Genomic DNA, 20,185 nt, shown 5'->3' on the forward strand with positions numbered 1-20,185 from the left:
TACCTATCTAGAGCAAGTGGGACAAGATGATGCTTACGCACTACCGTGGTCAGCATTCAAGCACTTGATGAATGAGAAGTACCGTCCCAGAACCGAGGTCAATAAGCTCAAGACAGAACTTAGAGGGTTACGAACTCAAGGATTTGATATTACCACGTACGAAAGACGATTCACAGAATTGTGCCTATTGTGTCCGGGTGCGTTCGAAGATGAGGAAGAGAAGATCGACGTGTTTGTGAAAGGATTACCGGAAAGAATCCAAGAAGATATAAGTTGACCCGAGCCCACCTCCATACAACAGGCATTTAGAATGGCTCACAAACTAGTGAACCAGATTGAGGAAAGAATTAAAGAACAGACGGTTGAAGAGGCCAATGTGAAGCAAGTCAAAAGAAAGTGGGAGGAAAACAGTGATAAGAATCACCAATACAACAACAACAGCAATTACAATAATAATCGCAACAATTATTCCAACAATCGCAACATCAATCGTAACTACAACAAACGGCCCAACAACAACAACAACAACAACAACAACAACAACAACAACAACAACAACAACAACAACAACAACAACAGCAGCAGCAACTACAACAATCATCCCAACAACAACAACAACCGCAACAACAACAACAATCAGAAGCAACTATGCCAAAGGTGTGAAAAGTATCACTCGGGGTTCTGCACCAAATTTTGCAACAAGTGTAAAAGAAATGGTCATAGCGCGGCGAAGTGTGAGGTCTACGGACCAGGGGTTAATAGAACGAAAGGAACAAATGGTGTCGGAACGAGTAATGGCAGAGCAAGTAGTGTCGGAGCAAGTTATGCCAATGTAGTTTGTTATAAATGTGGAAAATCGGGCCACATTATTAGAAATTGCCCGAACCAGGAGAACACGAATGGACAAGGCCGCGGAAGAGTTTTCAATATTAATGCGGCAGAGGCACAGGAAGACCCGGAGCTTGTTACGGGTACGTTTCTTATTGACAATAAATCTGCTTACGTTTTATTTGATTCGAGTGCGGATAGAAGCTATATGAGTAGAGATTTTTGTGCTAAATTAAGTTGTCCATTGACGCCGTTGGATAGTAAATTTTTACTCGAATTAGCAAACGGTAAATTAATTTCAGCAGATAATATATGCCGGAATCGAGAAATTAAACTGGGTAGCGAAATATTTAAGATTGATTTGATACCAGTAGAGTTAGGGAGTTTTGATGTAATAGTTGGCATGGACTGGCTGAAGAAGGTGAAAGCAGAGATCGTATGTTATAAAAATGCAATTCGCATTGTACGAGAAGAAGGAGAACCCTTAATAGTGTACGGAGAAAAGGGCAACACGAAGCTACATCTTATTAGAAATTTAAAGGCACAAAAACTAATAAGAAAAGGTTGCTATGCTGTTCTAGCACACGTCGAGAAAGTACAAACTGAAGAAAAGAGCATCAATGATGTTCCCATTGCAAAAGAATTTCCCGATGTATTTCCGAAAGAATTACCGGGATTACCCCCACATCGATCCGTTGAATTTCAAATAGATCTTGTACCAGGAGCTGCACCAATAGCTCGTGCTCCTTACAGACTCGCACCCAGCGAGATGAAAGAACTGCAAAGCCAATTACAAGAACTGTTAGAGCGTGGTTTCATTCGACCAAGCACATCACCGTGGGGAGCTCCTGTTTTGTTTGTCAAGAAGAAAGATGGTACATTCAGGTTGTGTATCGACTACCGAGAGTTGAACAAACTTACCATCAAGAACCGCTACCCACTACCGAGAATCGACGACTTATTTAATCAACTACAAGGCTCGTCTGTTTATTCAAAGATTGACTTACGTTCCGGGTGTCATCAAATGCGGGTGAAAGAAGATGATATTCCAAAGACTGCTTTCAGAACACGTTACGATCATTACGAGTTTATGGTCATGCCGTTTGGTTTAACTAATGCACCAGCTGTGTTCATGGACCTTATGAACCGAGTGTGTGGACCATACCTTGACAAGTTTGTCATTGTTTTCATTGATGACATACTTATTTACTCAAAGAATGACCAAGAACACGGTGAACATTTGAGAAAGGTGTTAGAAGTATTGCGGAAGGAAGAATTGTACGCTAAGTTTTCAAAGTGTGCATTTTGATTGGAAGAAGTTCAATTCCTCGGTCACATAGTGAACAAAAAAGGTATTAAGGTGGATCCGGCAAAGATAGAAACTGTTGAAAAGTGGAAAACCCCGAAAACTCCGAAACACATACGCCAGTTTTTAGGACTAGCTGGTTACTACAGAAGGTTCATCCAAGACTTTTCCAGAATAGCAAAACCCTTGACTGCATTAACGCATAAAGGGAAGAAATTTGAATGGAAGGATGAACAAGAGAAAGCGTTTCAGTTATTGAAGAAAAAGCTAACTACGGCACCTATATTGTCATTTCCTGAAGGGAATGATGATTTTGTGATTTATTGTAACACATCAAAGCAAGGTCTCGGTTGTGTATTAATGCAATGAACGAAGGTGATTGCTTATGCGTCTAGACAATTGAAGATTCACGAGCAAAATTATACGATGCATGATTTGGAATTAGGCGCGGTTGTTTTTGCATTAAAGACTTGGAGGCACTACTTATATGGGGTCAAAAGTATTATATATACCGACCACAAAAGTCTTCAACACATATTTAATCAGAAACAACTGAATATGAGGCAGCGTAGGTGGATTGAATTGTTGAATGATTACGACTTTGAAATTCGTTACCACCCGGGGAAGGCAAATGTGATAGCCGACGCCTTGAGCAGAAAGGACAGAGAACCCATTCGAGTAAAATCTATGAATATAATGATTCACACTAACCTTACTACTCAAATAAAGGAGGCGCAACAAGGAGTTTTAAAAGAGGGAAATTTAAAGGATGAAATACCCAAAGGATCGGAGAAGAATCTTAATATTCGGGAAGATGGAACCCGGTATAGGGCTGAAAGAATTTGGGTACCAAAATTTAGAGATATGAGAGAAATGGTACTTAGAGAAGCTCATAAAACCAGATACTCAATACATCCTGGAACGGGGAAGATGTACAAGGATCTTAAGAAACATTTTTGGTGGCCAGGTATGAAAGCCGATATTGCTAAATATGTAGGAGAATGTTTGACGTGTTCTAAGGTCAACGCTGAACATCAGAAACCATCAGGTCTACTACAACAACCTGAAATCCCGGAATGGAAATGGGAAAACATTACCATGGATTTCATTACTAAATTGCCAAGGACTGCAAGTGGTTATGATACTATTTGGGTAATAGTTGATCGTCTCACCAAGTCAGAACACTTCCTGCCAATAAGAGAAGATGACAAGATGTAGAAGTTAGCACGACTGTATTTGAAGGAAGTGAAGTCGTCTCCAGACATGGAATACCAATCTCTATTATCTCTGATAGGGATGGCAAATTTATTTCAAGATTCTGGCAGACATTACAACAAGCATTGGGAACTCGTCTAGACATGAGTACTGCCTATCATCCACAAACTGATGGGTAGAGCGAAAGGATGATACAAACGCTTGAAGACATGCTACGAGCTTGTGTTATTGATTTCGGAAACAGTTGGGATCGACATCTACCGTTAGCAGAATTTTCCTACAACAACAGCTACCATTCAAGCATTGAGATGGCGCCGTTTGAAGCACTTTATGGTAGAAAGTGCAGGTCTCCGATTTGTTGGAGTGAAGTGGGGGATAGACAGATTACGGGTCCGGAGATAATACAAGAAACTACCGAGAAAATCATCCAAATTCAACAAAGATTGAAAACCGCCCAGAGTTGACAAAAGAGCTACGCGGACAGCAAAAGAAAAGATATAGAGTTTGAAATTGGAGAAATGGTCATGCTTAAGGTTTCACCTTGGAAAGGCGTTGTTCGATTTGGTAAACCGGGGAAACTAAATCCAAGGTACATTGGACCATTCAAGATTATAGATAGTGTCAGACTAGTAGCTTACCAACTGGAGCTACCTCAACAACTCGCGGCTGTACATAACACTTTCCACGTCTCAAATTTGAAGAAATGTTTTGCTAAAGAAGATCTCACTATTCCATTGGACGAAATCCAAATCAATGAAAAACTTCAATTCATTGAAGAACCCGTCGAAATAATTGATCGTGAGGTTAAGAGACTTAAACAAAACAAGATACCGATTGTTAAGGTTCGATGGAATACTCGTAGAGGACTCGAGTTCACCTAAGAGCGTGAAGATCAGATGAAGAAGAAATACCCGCATTTATTTCCAGAAGATACGTCAATACCTCCAACTGCTTAAAATTTCGGGACGAAATTTATTTAACGGGTAGGTACTGTAGTGACCCGAACTTTTCCATGTTTATATATATATTAAATGAAATTGTTATTTACATGATTAAGTGTTTCCAACATGTTAAGCAATCAAACTTGTTAAGACTTGATTAATTGAAATAGGTTTCATATAGACAATTGACCACCCAAGTTGACCGGTGATTCACGAACGTTAAAACTTGTAAAAACTATACGATGACATATATATGGTTATATATATAGTTAACATGATTTTATTATAAGTATGTATCTCATTAGGTATTTTAACAATGAGTTATATACATAAAAATGAGACTATTAATTTAAGAAACTCGAAAACGATATATATAACGATTATCGTTATAACAACGTCTTACTAGGTACATATGAATCATATTAGGATATTGATACACTTGGTTAATTATGTTAAATGATAAGTAAATATATTATTAAGTGTATTAACAATGAAATACATATGTAAAAATAAGACTACTAACTTAATGATTTCGAAACGAGACATATATGTAACGATTATCGTTGTAACGACATTTAACTGTATATATATCATACTAAGATATATTATATATCATAATATCATGATAATATAACAATTTAACATCTCATTTGTTATAATAAACAATGGGTTAACAACATTTAACAAGATCGTTAACCTAAAGGTTTCAAAACAACATTTACATGTAACGACTAAGGATGACTTAACGACTCAGTTAAAATGTATATACATATAGTGTTTTAATATGTATTCATACACTTTTGAAAGACTTCAAGACACTTATAAAAATACTTCTACTTAACAAAAATGCTTACAATTACATCCTCGTTCAGTTTCATCAACAATTCTACTCGTATGCACCCGTATTCGTACTCGTACAATACACAGCTTTTAGATGTATGTACTATTGGTATATACACTCCAATGATTAGCTCTTAGCAGCCCATGTGAGTCACCTAACACATGTGGGAATCATCATTTGGCAACTAGCATGAAATATCTCATAAAATTACAAAAATATGAGTAATCATTCATGACTTATTTACATGAAAACAAAATTACATATCCTTTATATCTAATCCATATACCAATGACCAAAAACACCTACAAACACTTTCATTCTTCAATTTTATTCATCTAATTGATCTCTCTCAAGTTCTATCTTCAAGTTCTAAGTGTTCTTCATAAATTCCAAAAGTTCTAGTTTCATAAAATCAAGAATACTTCCAAGATTGCAAGTTTACTTCCAAGTTTTCTAAATCCATTCCAAGTAATCATCCAAGATCAAGAAACCTTTGTTACTTACAGTAGGTTATCTTTCTAATACAAGGTAATAATCATATTCAAACTTTAATTCAATTTCTATAACTATAACAATCTTATTTCGAGTGGAAATCTTACTTGAAATTGTTTTCGTGTCATGATTCTGCTTCAAGAACTTTCAAGCCATCCAAGGATCCTTTGAAGCTAGATCTATTTTTCTCATTTCCAGTAGGTTTATCCAAGGAACTTGAGGTAGTAATGATGTTCATAACATCATTCGATTCATACATATAAAGCTATCTTATTCGAAGGTTTAAACTTGTAATCACTAGAACATAGTTTAGTTAATTCTAAGCTTGTTCGCAAATAAAAGTTAATCCTTCTAACTTGACTTTTAAAATCAACTAAACACATGTTCTATATCTGTATGATATGTAACTTAATGATTTAAAACCTGGAAACACGAAAAACACCGTAAAACCGGATTTACGCCGTCGTAGTAACACCGCGGGCTGTTTTGGGTTAGTTAATTAAAAACTATGATAAACTTTGATTTAAAAGTTGTTATTCTGAGAAAATGATTTTTATTATGAACATGAAACTATATCCAAAAATTATGGTTAAACTCAAAGTGGAAGTATGTTTTTTAAAATGGTCATCTAGACGTCGTTCTTTCGACTGAAATGACTACCTTTACAAAAACGACTTGTAACTTATTTTTCCGACTATAAACCTATACTTTTTCTGTTTAGATTCATAAAATAGAGTTCAATATGAAAACATAGCAATTTGATTCGCTCAAAACGGATTTAAAATGAAGAAGTTATGGGTAAAACAAGATTGGATAATCTTTCTCATTTTAGCTACGTGAAAATTGGTAACAAATCTATTCCAACCATAACTTAATCAACTTGTATTGTATATTATGTAATCTTGAGATACCATAGACACGTATACAATGTTTCGACCTATCATGTCGACACATCTATATATATTTCGGAACAACCATAAACACTCTATATGTGAATGTTGGAGTTAGCTATACAGGGTTGAGGTTGATTCCGAAATATATATAGTTTGAGTTGTGATCAATACTGAGATACGTATACACTGGGTCGTGGATTGATTCAAGATAATATTTATCGATTTATTTCTGTACATCTAACTGTGGACAACTAGTTGTAGGTTACTAACGAGGACAGCTGACTTAATAAACTTAAAACATCAAAATATATTAAAAGTGTTGTAAATATATTTTGAACATACTTTGATATATATGTATATATTGTTATAGGTTCGTGAATCAACCAGTGGCCAAGTCTTACTTCCCGACGAAGTAAAAATCTGTGAAAGTGAGTTATAGTCCCACTTTTAAAATCTAATATTTTTGGGATGAGAATACATGCAGGTTTTATAAATGATTTACAAAATAGACACAAGTACGTGAAACTACATTCTATGGTTGAATTATCGAAATCGAATATGCCCCTTTTTATTAAGTCTGGTAATCTAAGAATTAGGGAACAGACACCCTAATTGACGCGAATCTTAAAGATAGATCTATTGGTCCTAACAAACCCCATCCAAAGTACTGGATGCTTTAGTAGTTCGAAATTTATATCATATCCGAAGGGTGTCCCGGAATGATGGGGATATTCTTATATATGCATCTTGTTAATGTCGGTTACCAGGTGTTCACCATATGAATAATTTTTATCTCTATGTATGGGATGTGTATTGAAATATGAAATCTTGTGGTCTATTATTATGATTTGATATATATAGGTTAAACCTATAACTCACCAACATTTTTGTTGACGTTTTAAGCATGTTTATTCTCAGGTGATTATTAAGAGCTTCCGCTGTCGCATACTTAAATAAGGACGAGATTTGGAGTCCATGCTTGTATGATATTGTGTAAAAACTGCATTCAAGAAACTAATTTTGTTGTAACATATTTGTATTGTAAACCATTATGCAATGGTCGTATGTAAACAAGATATTTTAGATTATCATTATTTGATAATCTACGTAAAGCTTTTTAAACCTTTATTGATGAAATAAAGGTTATGGTTTGTTTTAAAATGAATGCAGTCTTTGAAAAACGTCTCATATAGAGGTCAAAACCTCGCAACGAAATCAATTAATATGGAATGTTTTTAATCAATAAGAACGGGACATTTCACATTGCCTTAACAGTTTCTTGTTCATCGCTTTCCTTTACAACCGGACGGTAGTTTGCCGAAAGGTAATATACGGGACAAGTAAACTGGACGTGTTGCTTTCCTAATACAAGGTTAGCAAGTGGGTAACACAAAACCACAACTGTTGAGCTAAAATTTTCAAATCTGAAACCCACACAACCCACAAAAATATTGTGCAAACACCGGTGAAGGGTTATTCCGGAAAACTTGTCTAGGGTAAAAGCTAGATTGAATTTTCAAAAGATCAAATGTTTTCATAAAGATCCAATTTCCTAACAGATCTAAATTTTCATAGTCATGTGGGACTGTAAATCGCCTTTCGAATGTGCACTTTGCTTTGGAAACGAAAGTAAATCGGCTATTTGATTGCAAGTATCGTTGACCTAAACCCGAGGCAACTGTGGATGGCACACCCACCTTTAACCATGGTTCTATCGTTACTATCATTGTTTATACCACCATATCAAAATCACTGATGTATAAAGTGTGATGAATAAAAAAGTGATTCATGTATGTTTTTATTTCAAGTTCTGTATTGCTTGAGGACAAGCAACGCTCAAGTGTGGGGATATTTGATAAGGCTAAAAAGGAACATATATTTCATAGAAATATCCCTCCTAAATAATAGGTTTTCATATGTAATTGTATTATATTTTCATTGTAATTGTTTAAATAAATAAGTGCGAAGACAAAAGGCGAAAACGAAGATTTGAAGACACAAACGTCCAAAAAGCTCAAATGTACAAGATACAAATCAAAAGGTTCACTTTATTGATGAAAAACGTCTAAAAATGACAAGAGTACAAGTTACAAAACGCAAAGTACAAGATATTAAATTGTACGCAAGGACGTTCGAAAATCTGGAACCGGGACATGAGTCAACTATCAACGCCCGACGCAACGGACCAAAAATTACAAGTCAGCTATGCACAAGAATATAATATAATATATAAATAATTATATTAATTATTTATATTTTATATTTATATATTTATTATGTCGACAAGCTAGGAGCCAAAAGTTTGTGAGCTGGATTTTCAAACTCCACGACTCGCGGAGTTTGAAGGCCAAAAACTCCACGACTCGCGGAGCTGCCAAATTCCAAAATGCCTATAAAAGGTCACGAATTCTGCGAGTAAAAATATAAAAAATAAACATAATAATAATAATACTCCATAGTATAATATATATATATATATATATATATATATATATATATATATATATATATATATATATATATATATATATATATATATATATATATATATATATATATATAATATAGATTAGTGTTATATTAGATTAGTTCGGGTTATGAAAGGGTTATTTTACGGGTTTTAAAGTCGGAGCTCTGTCCGTGTAACACTACGCGATAAATAATCAATGTAAGCTATGTTCTCCTTTTTAAATTAATGTCTCGTACTTAAGTTATTATTATGCTTATTTAAGACGAAGTAATCATGATGTTGGGCTAAAAATATTAAAATTGGGTAATTGGGCTTTGTACCATAATTGGGGTTTGGACAAAAGAACGACATTTGTGGAAATTAGACTATGGGCTATTAATGGGCTTTATATTTGTTTAACTAAATGATAGTTTTTTAATTTTAATATAAAGATTTACAATTGGATGTACCTATAAATAACCATATACACTCGATCGGACACGATGGGCGGGGTATTTATATGTACGAATAATCGTTCATTTAACCGGACACGGGAATGGATTAATAGTCTATGGAATTATTAAAACAGGGGTGAAATTATGTACAAGGACACTTGGCATAATTGATAACAAAGTATTAAAACCTTGGGTTACACGCAGTCGATATCCTGGTGTATTTATTAAACAAAGTATTAAAACCTTGTTACAGTTTAAGTCCCCAATTAGTTGGAATATTTGACTTCGGGTATAAGAATAAATTGACGAGGACACTCGCACTTTAAATTTATGACCGATGGACTGTTATGGACAAAAACCAGACGGACATATTAAATAATCTAGGACAAAGGACAATTAACCCATGGGCATAAAACTAAAATCAACACGTCAACCATCATGGTTACGGAAGTTTAAATAAGCATAATATATATTTTATTTCATATTTCCTCGTACTTTTATTTATTGTCATTTTAATTATTGTTATTTATTTTATATTGTTAGTTAAATATCGTCATTTACTTTACGCTTCGCTTAAAAAATAAAATCGACAAACCGGTCATTAAACGGTAAACCCCCTTTTTATATATTATTATATATAATTATATATATTTTGTACAAATATAGTTGTTTAAAAATATAGTGTGCAATAAGCCCGCTCCCTGTGGAACGAACCGGACTTACTAAAAACTATACTACTCTACGATTAGGTACACTGCCTATAGTGTTGTAGCAAGGTTTAGGTATATCCCATTTGTAAATAAATAATTAAAACTTGTGTAATTTGTAACGTATTTCGTAGTAAAATATAGTACTATCTCGTACCCCCACGCTACCACATCAAAAGATTTGATGCATTCATCTGAAAAGATGAATGGAGCATCTTTTTCTAGGAGTTTATTCATAGGAGTGGCAATTTTAGAAAAATCTTTTATGAAACGTCGGTAAAAACCGGCATGCCCTAGAAAACTCCTAACTCCTCTAACATTGGTGGGATGTGAAAGTTTAGCAATTACATCTACTTTAGCTCTATCCACTTCAATTCCTTCCTTTGAGATTTTATGTCCAAGATCGATGCCTTCTTTAACCATGAAATGGCATTTCTCCCAATTAAGAACTAGATTTGATTGTTCGCATCTAATAAGCATTCGTTCAAGATTAGCTAGACATGATTCAAATATATCACCGAAGACTGAAAAGTCATCCATGAAAACTTCCATGCATTCTTCTATCATGTCGTGAAAAATCGCCATCATGCACCTTTGAAAGGTTGCAGGGGCGTTGTAAAGTCCAAATGGCATGCGTTTGTAAGCAAAAGTACCATAAGGGCACGTGAACGTGGTTTTCTCTTAATCTTCGGGTGCTATTGGAATTTGAAAATATCCAAAAAATCCATCAAGAAAACAATAATAACTATTTCCGGCTAGCCTTTCCAGCATTTGATCAATGAAAGGTAAGGGAAAGTGATCTTTTCTGGTAGCGTCATTTATTTTTCTATAATCAATACATACACGTCATCCTGTTACAGTCCTAGTAGGAATAAGCTCATTTTTCTCATTTGTAATGACAGTCATGCCACCCTTCTTAGGCACGCATTGAACTGGACTTACCCATGGACTATCAGAGATTGGATAAATTAGACCTGCGTCTAGCAGTTTAATAATTTCTTTTTTAACTACATCTTACATATTAGGATTTAGTCTTCGTTGGCGTTGCACATACGTTTTATGACCTTCTTCCATAAGGATTTTATGTGTGCAATACGAAGGACTTATTCCTTTAATATCATGAATCTTCCATGCAATGGCTGGTTTATGAGCTTTCAACATAGAAATGAGTTGTGATTTCTCATTTTCAGTAAGAGAAGACGATATTATTACAGGTAATTCAGATTCACCATGTAAATAAGCGTATTTCAAATGGTTTGGAAGTGGCTTTAACTCTAATTTCGGAGGTTCTTCTATAGATGATTTATATCGATATCTGTCTTCTTCTTTTAGCATTTGAATTTCTTCTGTTGTTGGTTCATATCCATTAGCTATAAGTGTAGCTAACATTTCAACTTCATCAATTGGTTCATTACTTTCTCCTAAAGAACATTCTCCTGTTCCTTGTAATTCTGGAAATTCTTCTAACAATTCTGTATGTAAATCTATAGTGTGAATATAATAGCATGTATCATCTGCAGATTGCGGTTGTTGCATTGCTCTATCAACTGAAAAGGTAACACTCTCATCCTCTATACTTAGGGTCAGTTTCTTACCAAACACGTCTATCATTGCTTTAGACGTGTTTAAGAATGGTCTTCCTAATATGAGAGGAACTTGGGAATCTTCTTCCATATCCAGAACAACAAAATCTATTGGAAATACTAAAGTACCAACTTTAACTAGCATGTTCTCCATTATCCCTCTAGGATATTTTATTGATCGATCGGCTAGTTGTATGCTTATTCTTGTTGGTTTCAATTCTCCAAGGTCTAGTTTGGCGTATAGTGAATACGGCATTAAATTTATACTAGCACCTAAGTCTGCCAATGCTTCTATTGAACTAAGACTACCCATAAAACATGGAATTGTGAAACTTCCTGGATCAGATAATTTTTCTAGTATCTTATTCAACAGCACTGCTGAACAATTAGCATTCATAGTAACGGCCGAGAGTTCTTCCATTTTCTTTCTATTTGAGATTAGATCTTTCAAGAATTTAGCATATCTAGGCATTCCTGAAATCACATCAATGAAAGGAAGATTTACATTTATCTGTTTAAACATATCCAAGAATTTGGATTGCTCGGCTTCAAGTTTCTCTTTCTTCATTTTACTCGGGTAAGGAAGTGGTGGTTGGTATGGTTTAACATAAGGTTTAGCCTTAACTGTGTTATCTTCATTAACCTTTTCAACTACCAGTTCTTTTTCCTTATCTTGTTCAGGTTGTGGTTCTTGTAGAGTAGGAATAGCTTCATCAGAATTTACAGGTATTTCAGGTGGTTTAAGTGTTGTACCACTTCTTGTGGTAATAGCTTTAGCTGTTTCATTCCGGGGGTTTGCATTTGTATCACTAGGTAAACTTCCCGGTTTTCTTTCACCTATTAACCTTGCTAGATTACTTACTTCTTGTTCCAGATTTTGAATAGAAGCTTGTTGATTTCTAAATGCTTGAGCATTTTGGTCATTAGTTTGTTTTTGAGATGTGAAAAACTGCGTTTGAGTTTCAACTAGCTTCGTCATCATATCTTCTAAATTCGGCTTTTTATCATCGGGTTGTGGTGGTTTGTTTTGAAAATTAGGTCTTTGCTGATTGTAATTATTGTTGGACACTTGTTGATTGCTAGGACCTTGTTGGTTGTTGTATGGAATATTTCGATTATAATTCTGGTTTTGATTGTAAATCGGTCTTGGCGGTTGATAATTATTCTGATAATTATTTCCAGGCCTTTGGTTTATGTATGAAATATTCTCTCTTTGTTCCATTGTTAATTCAACACTGAGACAATCTTTTGTCAAATGTAGTCCTCCACACTGCTCACAACTAATTCGTATTGAGTGAATATCCTTAGTCATCTTTTCCATTCGTCTCTCCATAGCATATATCTTTGCGGAAATGGAATCTAAGTCATGGCTAGAATCGGCTCTAGCTGCTTTAGATGATCTAACAATATCTTTTTTTTGGTGCCACTCATGTGAGTGGGAAGCAGTGTTATCAATAATTTTATAAGCATCAGTTTCGGTTTTCTTCATAATGGAACCACCAGCTGCTATATCGATGTCTTTCCTTGTAGTGATGTCGCATCCTTGGTAGAATATTTGTACTATTTGACAGGTGTCTAAACCATGTTGCGGACATCCTCTTAATAACTTTCCAAATCTTGTCCATGCCTCATATAGAGTTTCATTCAGTTTCTGTGTGAACGTAACAATTTCTCCTTGAAGTCTTACGGCTTTAGATGCCGGAAAGAATTGTTTAAGAAATTTTTCAACTAAAACGTCCCATGTATCAATTGCCCCTTCAGGTAACGATTCCAACCAATCTTTGGCTTCTCCCTTTAAAGTCCAGGGAAATAACATGAGATATATCTGTTCATCTTCCACTTCTCTTATTTTAAATAGTGTGCAGATCCTATTAAAGGTACGAAGATGTTCATTTGGATCTTCCTTCGGCGCACCACTAAATTGGCATTGATTAGTCACCATATGTAGAATTTTTCCTTTGATTTCATAATCTGGCGCATTAATGTCTGGATGAGTAATTGCGTGACCTTGGCCAGTGCGTTTAGCTCTCATTCGGTCTTCCATACTTAAAGGTTCTAGATTCTCCATAATTGAATTTGTTGAATCGGAATCACTAGAGGATTCTGATTTAATGGTTCATTCCTCAACAATCTCTGTTTGAATGATTGGTGGTTCCGGAGAAAAATTTAATGGTTCAGGATCTATGAATCGTCCCTGAATATTCTCCGGATTCTCAATTGTGAGGTCGGGTTCAAAAAATGGATTATCAGAAATTTGAATTGGAGTACTTGGTCGACTGGATGACGATTCTAAAGAAAAATCAACGGCGGTAATATTTGCTAAATGTCTTGATCTAGTTACAGGTGGTGAACGTACAAAAGGTGGTGAACGTCTTGCTCGGTGCATTCACTGAATATCCTATTAGTTTTTAAAAAGGAAAGAAAAATTATATAAGTTATCCAATTAATAGACTTTTCTGATTTTGCCCACATTTCGAATAGCCAAAAGATGCAGCAGAGGGGCAGGATTCGTTTGGTCTCAATATAATTGAGGACTGTTTGGCTCCAATAACCCGGTCCACGTACAGATCCAACTATTACTACGAACCAGAAAATTTTGATGTCTATCAATTTAACCACTTAAAATAAATTTTCGTAATTTTAAGAAATTTAGATAAGAAGTAGAATAAAAAGCTATGTCCTAAAAACTAGAATAGCGAGAAATAAGAAAGAAAAAGAGCGTGTCGAAAAAGGTCGAAAAATAAAAATAAGAAAGGAAAAGAGTAACTTATAGAACTTAAAAACACTCGACTAACCCAACCTTATTACTATCACTAACTTAAAATTATAATCGCAAATTGAGATTACTAATTGGAATGATAATTGATACATAGGTAAAAGGTGTCTAAAAATATTAAAGCTTACAAGAAAAACTATATCCCAAATGGCAATAACTTAAAAAGAAACTAAAATTTAAAAAGGCGTCGCAGAATTCTAAAGCACTTAAATCTTAGTCTAAAGAAAAAGCACTTAAGGGATTTTACGGCAAAGCCTAAAAATCTAGAAGTAAAAATAACTATGGCAAAAACTATATTTAAAACTAAATACGAGCGAAAAATACAAATATTACGCTAAAATAATTAAAAAGGGACAAAATATAAAAATATAATAAAAAAATTGTAAAAAGTACAATTTTTATAAAAATATTATTTTTATATTATCTATTTTATAAAACTATTAATTTTATAATTTAAATAAACTGATTTAACTAAAATATATAAATTAAATAAAAAGTAAAACTAATTAATATATTAAAATTAAACCTAATTAGGGTTAAAAGTTAATTAATAAATATAAACTCCGTAATTAATGCTGATTAGGTTTTCTGTCACGTGTGTCAGGGCTGCTCCGCGAGTTGCGGTGCCCGAAGCAGGAAAACTCTGCGAGTCGCGGGGTTCTAAAATTCAACTCAGGTACAGGATTTAATTCGACGCGTTTTTGTTTTTTTTTTATATTTTCTGTATTATGCTTTATATTTTCTGTTTTAAATAAAAATATTTATATAATAAAAACATATATTTAAAAGCTAAAATAAAAATAGAACTACTTTATAATTTTATAAATAAAAATCTTAAAACTAGATTTATATATATATATATATATATATATATATATATATAATTTTTTTTTTCAGTTTTTGATTTTATATTTTAAATAAATACAAAATATTTAATATAAAACTTATAATTTTTATAAAATAAAAATAAAGAAACTTTATAAAACTTAAATATTTAACAAAATCTTAAAAATATTTATATTTTTGTTTTTCTTTTTATATTTTCGAATAATTAAAAACGTATTTTTACAAAAGCGTATTTTAATAAAAGTAAACTAAAAATAAATTTTTTTTTTTTTAAATTTAGCGTTACGTTTCCGGCTTTTAAGCTAGATTGTCCCCGGCAGCGGCGCCAAAAATACTTGATGTTATGCTAGGTGTATATAAAATAGCTTAAATTTTGCTAGGAAATACTATTAAATACGATACAATTTTATACAAGATATTTATTTATTTAGAGAATGGATATACTTAAACCTTGCTACATCACTTATAGGCAGTGTACCTAATCGTACAATAGTGTAGTTTCTAGTAAGTCCGGTTCGTTCCACAGGGAAAATCTTTTAATCAAAGCTTAACGCTATATTAGTTTAATTTATAAAAATACGAATATATATATATAAGTAATATTATTATTTTAAAGGGGGGTTTTTACCATTTAATGACCGGTTTGTCGATTTTAAAACTTTAGTCGCAGTTAAAACAAAATGTAAAATATTAAATAAATAAAAGACTTAATTTAAAGCGTAAAGTAAATAACGATAATGAAATTACGAATAATAAAAGTGAGATAAAATAAACTTGCGATAATTAGAAGTGCAATTAAATATAAAATAAAGGAAATTAAATATGAAATAAAATAATTATGCTTATTTAAACTTCCGTAATCATGATGTTTGACGTGTTGATTTTAGTTTTATGCCCATGGGTTAATTGTCCTTTGTCCTGGATTATTTAATATGTCCGTCTGGTTTTTGTCCATAACAGTCCATCAGTCATAAATATAAAGTGCGAGTGTCCTCGTCAAATTATCCTTATACCCGAAGTTAAATATTCCAACTAATTGAGGACTTAAACTGTAACAAGATTTTAATACTTTGTTTAATAATTACACCAGGATGTCGACTGAGTGTAACCCAAGGTTTTAATACTTTGTTATCAATTATGCCAAGTGTCCTTGTACATAATTTCACCCCTGTTTTAATAATTCCATAGACTATTAATTCATTCCCGTGTCCGGTTAAATGAACGATTATTCATACATATAAATACCCCGCCCATCGTGTCCGATCGAGTGTATATGGTAATTTATGGGTACGTTCAATTATAAATCTTTATATTAACATTAACAAACTATCATTTAGTTAAACAAATATAAAGCCCATTAATAGCCCATAGTCTAATTTCCACAAGTGTCGTTCTTTTGTCCAAACCCCAATTACGGTACAAAGCCCAATTACCCAATTTTAGTAATTAGCCCAACATCATGATTACTTCGGATTAAATAAGCATAATAATAACTTAGCTATGAGACATTAATGTAAAAAGGTTGAGCATAACTTACAATGATTAAAAATAACGTAGTGTTACACGGACAGAATTTCGACTTATACCCTTACAACATTCGCTAACATACCCTTATTATTAGGAATTAAAATTAAAATTAAAATATAAATATATATATTTTACGTATACATATATAGAGAGATTGAATTTTTTAGATGATTTTGATGATCAGAATTCGCTGGCTTTTATAGGAATTTTCGTCCAGGGGGACTCCGCGAGTCACGGCCATTTCCTCCTTCAAACTCCGCGAGTCGCGGAGTTTGAAATTCCAGTTCACAACTTTGGCTTCTTTCTTTGCCGACGGTTTATTTTATAAATATAATATATATATAATTAATATAATTAATTATATATTATATTATATTTATATACATAGTTAACTTGTAATTTTTAGTCCATTGCGTTGAGAGTTGACTCATGTCCCGGTTTCGGATTTTCGAACGTCCTTGCGTACAATTTAATATCTTGTACTTTGCGTTTTGAATCTTGTACTCTTGTAATTTCGAGACGTTTCTTATCAATAATTGGAACCTCTTTGATTGTATTTTGTACTTTTGAGCTTTTTGGACCTTTGCGTCTTTAATTCGTCGAATCTGTCTTTTGGCTTCACCTTTTATTGTTTAAACGAATATCACTTGTAAATAGAACAATTGCAACTAAAAGCTTGTCTTTCTTGAGGAATAATGCTATGAAATATATGTTCGTTTTTAGCATTATCAAGATCTAAGAATGATGTCACCGGTTCAGAGTTATGACTTGGATTCTGATCCGTCAATATCAGAATATGTAATTGAATTTGTATGGAAACGATTGTATATCGTTGTGAGCATAGTTAATAATTTTTGAATCAAAGTTGAAGAATGTACAGTATAACATATTAATTGTGAACTTATATATTTTCCGGGAATTACCTACCCGTTAAAGATTTCACAAGTAATATTTTGTACAAAAGAATTTTCATTACAGTCTTTATGAAAATATATGTATGTATATTTCTTCAGATATAATACGGATTTAATGAGTTAATATCATATTAAGCTCATTTGATTTTCGGCTTGACTTAGAAATGATTAATCTCTAAAACATTAAAGATTACATAATCTTTGCGGAGTTTTTCACTAATGAAATCAACACTTCATTATTTATTCTTGTTGATATTCCTCGGTGAAGGATGTTGGTGCTCGTGGAATTTTTGTGAACCTTACAAGGCACAGATGATGTTTTCTGGAAAGTTTCGAGTATATCGAAATTGAAAATGTAAAATCAATTATGTAATTGATTAATACACTTGGTTTATTATGAAATGGAATTCATTGGGTGGAAACAGAGATTGTAGTTAACAATGGTTAAGTTGTTAAGGAAGGATGTACATCATTGCATATTACTAATATGAACTAACTGAGTAGTACCTGCCAGTTAAGATTCACACGTAATAGCTTAGTACGAAAAGATTTATTTTGATTTCAAAATTCATATATATTAAATATACATAAAATTTCTTCAGGGGAAATGAATTAATACTTCATCGGTTATTTTTGCTGGTATTTCTTGGTAACTACGGTGCGTATGACGTTGATGCTCGTGGGACAGATTGTGAAGTTGAGGTTTGCGATGTGGATGTTGTTGGTGGTGGTAATGGTACTGTTGGTGTTGTTATCGGTGGTACTGTTGATGCCGGTGATTCTGCTGGTGCTTGTAACCTTTGCACCATATTCTCCAAAGCCACTACCCGAGCGCGAAACTCGTTGACTTCTTCTACTACACCGGGATGATTGGTAGTTCGGACGAGCGGATGAATAAGATCCAGAATTTGAGATAGTATATTATCGTGACGAGATACTCTGGAAATGAGAGAGAAAATGGTGTCTCGAACAGGTTCGCCGGTAAGTGCTTCGGGTTCTTCGCCAAGAGGGCAATGTGGTGGATGGAAGGGATCACCTTCTTCTTGTCTCTAATAATTAAGTAGGCTACGAACCCATCCCCAATTCATCCAGAATAGATGATGGCTAATTGGTTGATCCATTCCTGTTACACTGTCTTCGGAATTCAGGTGAATATCCATATCGGAATAGCTGTCGGAGTTTAAGGAATTTGAACTAGATACGGGATCTATCTTGTATAATTAGGGAGATGATTTTTGATATGAATTAGATTATAGAATTTAGTTTGGTATTCTTCAATACATAATTTACATATGTATATATAATACCAAATTCCATAAATCACGGAGAAATTTTCGAAAGATGTCAGGAAAAGTTTACAGTAACAGATACGCTAAGATATGAATTTTGTCTATACACTATCTATGCAATAAATGCAGGAAAATGTGTCCAGACTTAAGAATGATAAGCATGTAATTTCTGACAAGAAATAATAAGCAAAACTTTTGACATGCAGACACAGTCGAAGTCCAGACTTACTAATGCATCCTAACAACTATCAGTTAGACACACTCATTCAAGACCTGGTTCGCTAAGACCAACGCTCTGATACCAACTGTGACGATCGCTCCAAATTCATATGGACGAACACGTCATTCATCGATTTCATTACGAGGTATTTGACCTCTATATGATACGTTTTATAAACATTGCATTCTTTTGAAAAGGAAAACCATATATGAATATTTAAATCAAAGGTTTTCGACATCTGATGATTTCTACATATAGACAATCACCGTAAATAATAGTTTACAACAGTACTTCCGTTGACAATGCAGTCAAAATAAGATACATGGTGATGATTTGGTGAATGCAACATTTTCTTGAAAAATATGCCATGTAAGACTCCATGCACATAGCTTGTCTATCATATAAGCAAACAGCGGAAGACTTCTAGGAAACCTGAGAATAAACATGCTAACAAGTGTCAACACAAAGGTTGGTAAGTTCATAGTTTTAGTGTTTCGTATAATCTGTATATAAAAGTGGATCACAAGATTTCAGTTGTTTCATCCAGAAACATTTATCAATAGATTCTACATAACAGAGCATCCTGGTAACTAAGCTTTAACATTATAATGATAAATACCCCATTCGTTTTAATACACGTAAACCAACGTGTCCTAAACTCAAATAACACACGTCCGTTAAAAGGCTAGCGCTCTAACTCGGATGGGGATGTCAAGCCCTATGGATCCATATACTATTATTCGCGCCCACCAGTCCATATCCTATGTACTGGCAGCTACTAGTTACCAAAGCTAAGGGATTTTCGGCTCAAACTCAGTGTAGAATTTAGTATGTACTTGTATCCATTGCGTTTAAAATAAATTGTATGTATTCTCAGCCCAAAAATATAGATTGCAAAAGCAA

Source organism: Rutidosis leptorrhynchoides, chromosome 4 (assembly GCF_046630445.1).
Source record: "Rutidosis leptorrhynchoides isolate AG116_Rl617_1_P2 chromosome 4, CSIRO_AGI_Rlap_v1, whole genome shotgun sequence".
Taxonomy (NCBI): domain Eukaryota; kingdom Viridiplantae; phylum Streptophyta; class Magnoliopsida; order Asterales; family Asteraceae; genus Rutidosis; species Rutidosis leptorrhynchoides.